The sequence below is a fragment of the Lycium barbarum genome, chromosome 5, assembly GCF_019175385.1.
Source record: "Lycium barbarum isolate Lr01 chromosome 5, ASM1917538v2, whole genome shotgun sequence".
Taxonomy (NCBI): Eukaryota; Viridiplantae; Streptophyta; class Magnoliopsida; order Solanales; family Solanaceae; genus Lycium; species Lycium barbarum.
Window position 1 is genome coordinate 94,154,850 of NC_083341.1, and position 6,404 is coordinate 94,161,253.

The following is a 6,404-nucleotide window of genomic DNA, read 5'->3' on the forward strand; positions in this document are numbered from 1 at the left end:
CGTTACGCTTCGTACTTGTCACAGATCATAAACACGTTTCGGGTCAATCCGACTTAGTATAAGAAAGTTATGAGCGTTTGAAGTACAGAACCTTCTGCGAACGTTTCAGAAGCTATTTTTTTTGGAAAATTAGAGCAACAATCATACCAAGTACCTTTCAAGTATCGTTATTCATTATAGAAACCTCTACGACCATTTTCTAGCAATTCGAGACCGTTTACGAAAGTTAGGGACATTACCACTTACAGAACTCTTTAAACTTTTCTTGTTATTCAATCATACAATATGCTCGGCTATACTAAGTATACTCACATCATGAAATGAATAAGAAACATTAACAAGCTCGGAATCAAGAATAGAGTTACCCCGAGATAAGTATCATAGCTTACTTAGCTCTAGGACATGCCAAGGGAAAGAAAAGGTGAGCTTTACATACCTGTCCCACGTCCAATTAGCTACGCTTATTCGTCCAAACTTGCTAGTCTACATTCAAGAGAATTGGCATAATCATTTGACTCATCGACATATGCTTGTCTTAGTCCTTCAAATGAATTCATTTATATTCTGCCGAAATTGCGGTAGCATTTCCCCTGTATATACACCATCCCCGAGAATCTAACTCGGCCAATTTATCAACAACAAGTCCGAGAATTCAACTCGGCCAAATTATCAACAACAATACCAACAATCATATCTCCAACTTCAACAATTATTTCAAATGCATTCTATCACTCGCAATCCTTTCTACACAATTCGACGACATTCCTCTTATATTCAATTCAACCACACCTAGTCAAGCTAACATCGATGATTTCACATTCAAGTATTAATCCAAAATCATTCTAACATGATTCAAGAACACTTCAAACAATGCAACCAACATACCACTTCACTTGAAACCTTCCAAATTCACCAAGAACAATGACAACATATTTTCTTTCCTTCCAAATTCATAAACTACATTAACAATTCACATGCTAGCAACATTATTCTCCATAAATAAAAGAAACTACATTCAAATCACATTAACTTCTCCAACAAACCACAAACAATTTCAATACCAATTTGAAGCATTAAACCTTCATTTGCACCATGGAATCTACAACAACAACCACTAAAATACTAAGTAAAATTAATTCATCCCTTCTACACAAAACAACCATCCACACGGCTTCAACCCAACACTCATATTTTCATGAATTTCATTCATTTCTACACTCTACAACACATACAAACCATCCATAACATATAAAAGAGGAGTAAACCTTACCTTTTCCACTTAATTTCCCACTTGGCTAGAATCATGGCCTTGCAACAAATATTGGTTTACTTGCTTCAACAACTCCTCCATGTTAATAAGGACCTTCCAATTGGTAGAAAAGCTAGAAGAAAATATTTTTTTGATCAAGATTTCCAAGAGTTCATTTGTTTGCTCCATGGCCGAATGGCCTTCTCCATGTTTCTCCAAGTTTCTCCAATCTTCTAAGGTGAAAAAGATGAGTAATATGAGTAATAAGTCATCTTTTGGGGATATTTATTTTAATTCCATGTGGGCCAAGGCCCACACCCTATGGACGGCCCACTTGGCCCCTTTTGCTCCAACACCCTTTTTTTCATTTATTTTTTGTTTTGGAATTCATGAAAAATTATTTCCAAATTCCAAATTTTCCCTTAGCCTTCCTCCATTTTTCTATGAGTCATCTTGCGAATTTCCCTTTTTGCCCCTAGTCTTTCTTAACATTTCCACATCAAAACTTTCATGAACAACTTGTGTGCTAAACAAGGTAAAAAATATAGCCTTTCCCTTAACTTCCTGCAATTATCTTGAATTATCCGAATACGCAAAATACGGGATATAACATCCTCCCCCCCCTTTAGAACATTCGTCCTCGAATGTTCAACTGGCCTTATGGGGGTGTTATAATACTTCGGGAGGGTCTCTCTTATAGTTATCCTTTCCTTCATGTCCATTCCTTATCGTTCACCCTGTTTTCTTTATAATCGAACTCCTCGGTCTTCACATGAATCCTCATTCCATGTCATGGGTCTTCTAATTCAACTGCGCCAACTCGTTATCCTTGTCCTTCGTACTCCCACATGTTCTTACTATTTGTCTCTTATATCTACATTTATAGAACTTTTAGTACACTTCCCAGGGGGTCACCCATCCCAAAATTTCTCTCGCCCTAGCACGCTTAACCTCGAAACTCTGATGAAATTCGATGCGTTAATGGTGGTATATTCGCATCTACCTCACGCATGACCTTCATTACATGATCTGGGGCAAGTCAAAGTCCTACAGATTCCGGGACATCCTCGTAACACGTCTTTTCCTTTACAATTACTATTTTACCCTTTTTAATTCCCAATATTCACCTTCACTTTCATTCCCCAACTTTACATTTCAATCGTATTTCAATATTCTTACCTTATCCAACATGCCTCTTCCGCACCGTTACTTACCACTATACTTTGTAACTGCTGATGCCATCTGTCGCTTTCTTCTGTCGATGTCGTCCTTTAGCTGAAATCAAAGGTTAGTACAAGGGACTTCATTTCCTACGACTGGGCTCTATCGCACGATCTTAGATATGAAAGAAAGGATGACACCCTATTAATGTCTCGTAGCCTCTTGTTCATAGATGTGGTGCACAACACACCGATAAACAAGACTGTACTAGACACGACTTTGCAGACAACTCCTAGGACGACCTGCTCTGATACCACTTTGTCACACCCTAATCTTGATAGGGCATGATGGGCACCCGACTCTCATCAGAGTCGAGCGAACCCTTCGACATTCGCTCTATCAAAATCTGTCATTTCAAAAACTTTTAAAAACATGAAACTTTTGCAAATAGAGGTCATTATCTTTATAACAATTATGAAAACTTTCAATGAAATAAGTACTTTAACCCAATTCAAATCATCTAAAATACATACACAAATGGTTCAGCTGACATCACTCTGTCGACATCTCGACCAACGCACCACAGGACGCTGTCTGCAAAGTCTCTAATATAGACGAAATACCATAGCGTAAGTACTCTGACTCGGCGATACTCCGGAAGGAAATGGAGCTCACCAATTCAACTGGAACATCTTCTGGAAATATCCTCTGCTCATTTGTATGCACTTGCGCTGCATTAAACGCAGCCCACGAAGAAAGGGGGTCAGTACGGAATATGTACTGAATATGTAAAGCATTACTGAATCATAAACACAAGGAAGGGCGCAACATTAAACAACTTTAGAAGCAACCCGGGAATACCTGGAACAACATTTTCAACCGTGCCACATAGTACCTTACGCAAATTCTAGCATACACAATATACATACGGCATACACAAATTCTAGAATACACAATATAAATATAGTATCACAATAGTCCCTTCGGACAGCCGCTTCCGGCATAATAACATAATAGTCCCTTCGGACGGCCACCTCCGGCATAATAATAATGATGATGGCCCCTTCGGGCATGCCGCTTCTGGTATAATAACATAATAGTCCCTTCGGACGGCCGCTTCTGGCATAATAATAATGACGATGGCCCCTTCGGGCATGCCGCTTCCGGCATAATAACATAATAGTCCCTTCGGACGGCCGCTTCCGGCATAATAATAATGATGATGGCCCCTTCAGGCATGCCGCTTCCGGCATAATAACATAATGATGGCCCCTTCGGGCATGCCGGTTCCGACATAATACTACCCTGGCCCCTTCGGGCATGCCGGTCCCGATATAATAATAATGATCCTGGCCCGTTCGGGCATAATAATAATAATGATATGGAAAGTAAACATAAGTCGTAAATGAAATGAAGTAGTAAAACCTCGCACCCCCTTCGGAGTGATTTTTTTTTGAAAATCTAATTAGTAAAATCTCGCACCCCCTTCGGAGTGATTTTTTTTTTTAAATCTAATTAGTAAAATCTCGCACCCCCTTCGGAGTCGTTTTGAAAATCAAACTTTATATGTGCTTTAGTATAAAACTAGATTTCTCGAAATCATTAGTAAAATCATTTGCACAACTCAATTGGCATAACATAAACTGAGGCCATATGTTATATAGCACGCTCAGACACAAGCTGAGGCCATCGCACACTCAGGCATAAGCTGAGGCCATAGCACACTCAGTGATCAGCTGAGGCCATAGCTCACTCAGGCATAAGCTGAGGCCATAGCACACTCAGACATAAGCCGAGGCCATATGTTATACAGCACGCTCAGTCGCGTCATGAAATCATATAGAAAAAAAAAACTATTATGAACGTCATGTATGAAATCAAACCCTTTTCATTTGTCTCCTTCGAGACTCACAAATTTAAATGTAAAATGCATAGGTAAAAGAAAGACCTTATGAATGTCCCCTTCGGGATTTAGACATCTTATGGAATCGCACAACTTGAGAATGCCCCTTCGGGCTCAAGAGGTCAAAGAACTCAAGATATCCTACATCTATGAATGGATTCATTATGGGTATCGTTACGCTTCGTACTTGTCACAGATCATAAACACGTTTCGGGTCAATCCGACTTAGTATAAGAATGTTATGAGCGTTTGAAGTACAGAACCTTCTACGAACGTTTTAGAAGCTATTTGTTTTTGGAAAATTAGAGCAACAATCATACCAAGTACCTTTCAAGTATCGTTATTCATTATAGAAACCTCTACGACCACTTTCAAGCAATCCGAGACCGTCTACGAAAGTTAGGGACATTACCACTTACAGAACTCTTTAAACTTTTCTTGTTATTCAATCATACAATAAGCTCGGCTATACTAAGTATACTCACATCAAGAAGTGAATAAGAAACATTAACAAGCTCGGAATCAAGAATAGAGTTACCCCGAGATAAGTATCATAGCTTACTTAGCTCTAGGACATGCCAAGAGAAAGAAAAGGTGAGCTTTACATACTTGTCCCACGTCCAATTAGCTACGCTCATTCGTCCAAACTTGCTAGTCTACATTCAAGAGAATTGGCATAATCATTAGACTCATCGACATATGCTTGTCTTAGTCCATCAAATGAATTCATTTATATTCTGCCGAAATTTCGGCAGCATTTCCCCTGTAAATACACCATCCCCGAGAATCTAACTCGGCCAATTTATCAACAACAAATCCGAGAATTCAACTCGGCCAAATTATCAACAAAAATACCAACAATCGTATCTCCAACATCAACAATTATTTCAAATGCATTCTATCACTCGCAATCCTTTCTACACAATTCAACGTCATTCCTCTTATATTCAATTCAACCATACCTAGTCAAGCTAACATCAATGATTTCATATTCAAGTATTAATCCAAAATCATTCTAACATGATTCAAGAACACTTCAAACAATGCAACCAACATACCAGTTCACCCGAAACCTTCCAAATTCAACAAGAACAATGACAACATATTTTCTTTCCTTCCAAATTCATAAACTACATCAACAATTCACATGCTAGCAACATTATTCTCCATAAATAAAAGAAACTACATTCAAATCACATTAACTTCTCCAACAAACCACAAACAATTTCAATACCAATTTGAAGCATTAAACCTTCATTTGGACCATAGAATCTACAACAACAACCACTAAAATACTAAGTAAAATTAATTCATCCCTTTTACACAAAACAACCATCCACACGGCTTCAACCCGACACTCATATTTTCTTGAATTTCATTCATATCTACACTCTACAACACATACAAACCATCCATAACATATAAAAGAGGAGTAAACCTTACCTTTTCCACTTAATTTCCCACTTGGCTAGAATCATGGTCTTGCAACAAATAGTGGTTTACTTGCTTCAACAACTCCTCCATGTTAATAAGGACCTTCCAATTGGTAGAAAAGCTAGAAGAAAATATTTTTTTGATCAAGATTTCCAAGAGTTCATTTTTTTGCTCCATGGCCGAATGGCCTTCTCCATTTTTCTCCAAGTTTCTCCAATCTTCTAAGGTGAAAACGATGAGTAATATGAGTAATAAGTCATCTTTTGGGGCTATTTATTTTAATTCCATGTGGGCCAAGGCCCACACCCTATGGACGGCCCACTTGGCCCCTTTTGCTCCAAGACCCTTTTTTTCTTTTTTTTTTCTTTTGGAATTCATGAAAAATTATTTCCAAATTCCAAATTTGCCCTTAGCCTTCCTCCATTTTTCTATGAGTCATCTTGCGAATTTTCCTTTTTGCCCCTAGTCTTTCTTAACATTTCCACATCAAAACTTTCATGAACAACTTGTGTGCTAAACAAGGTCAAAAATATATCCTTGCCCTTAACTTCCCGAAATTATCTTGAATTATCCGAATACGCAAAATACGGGATATAACAGTGCAACCCGATCCATGTATGATACATGTCTCTCTCTATACTCTCGCATGCTTAACCA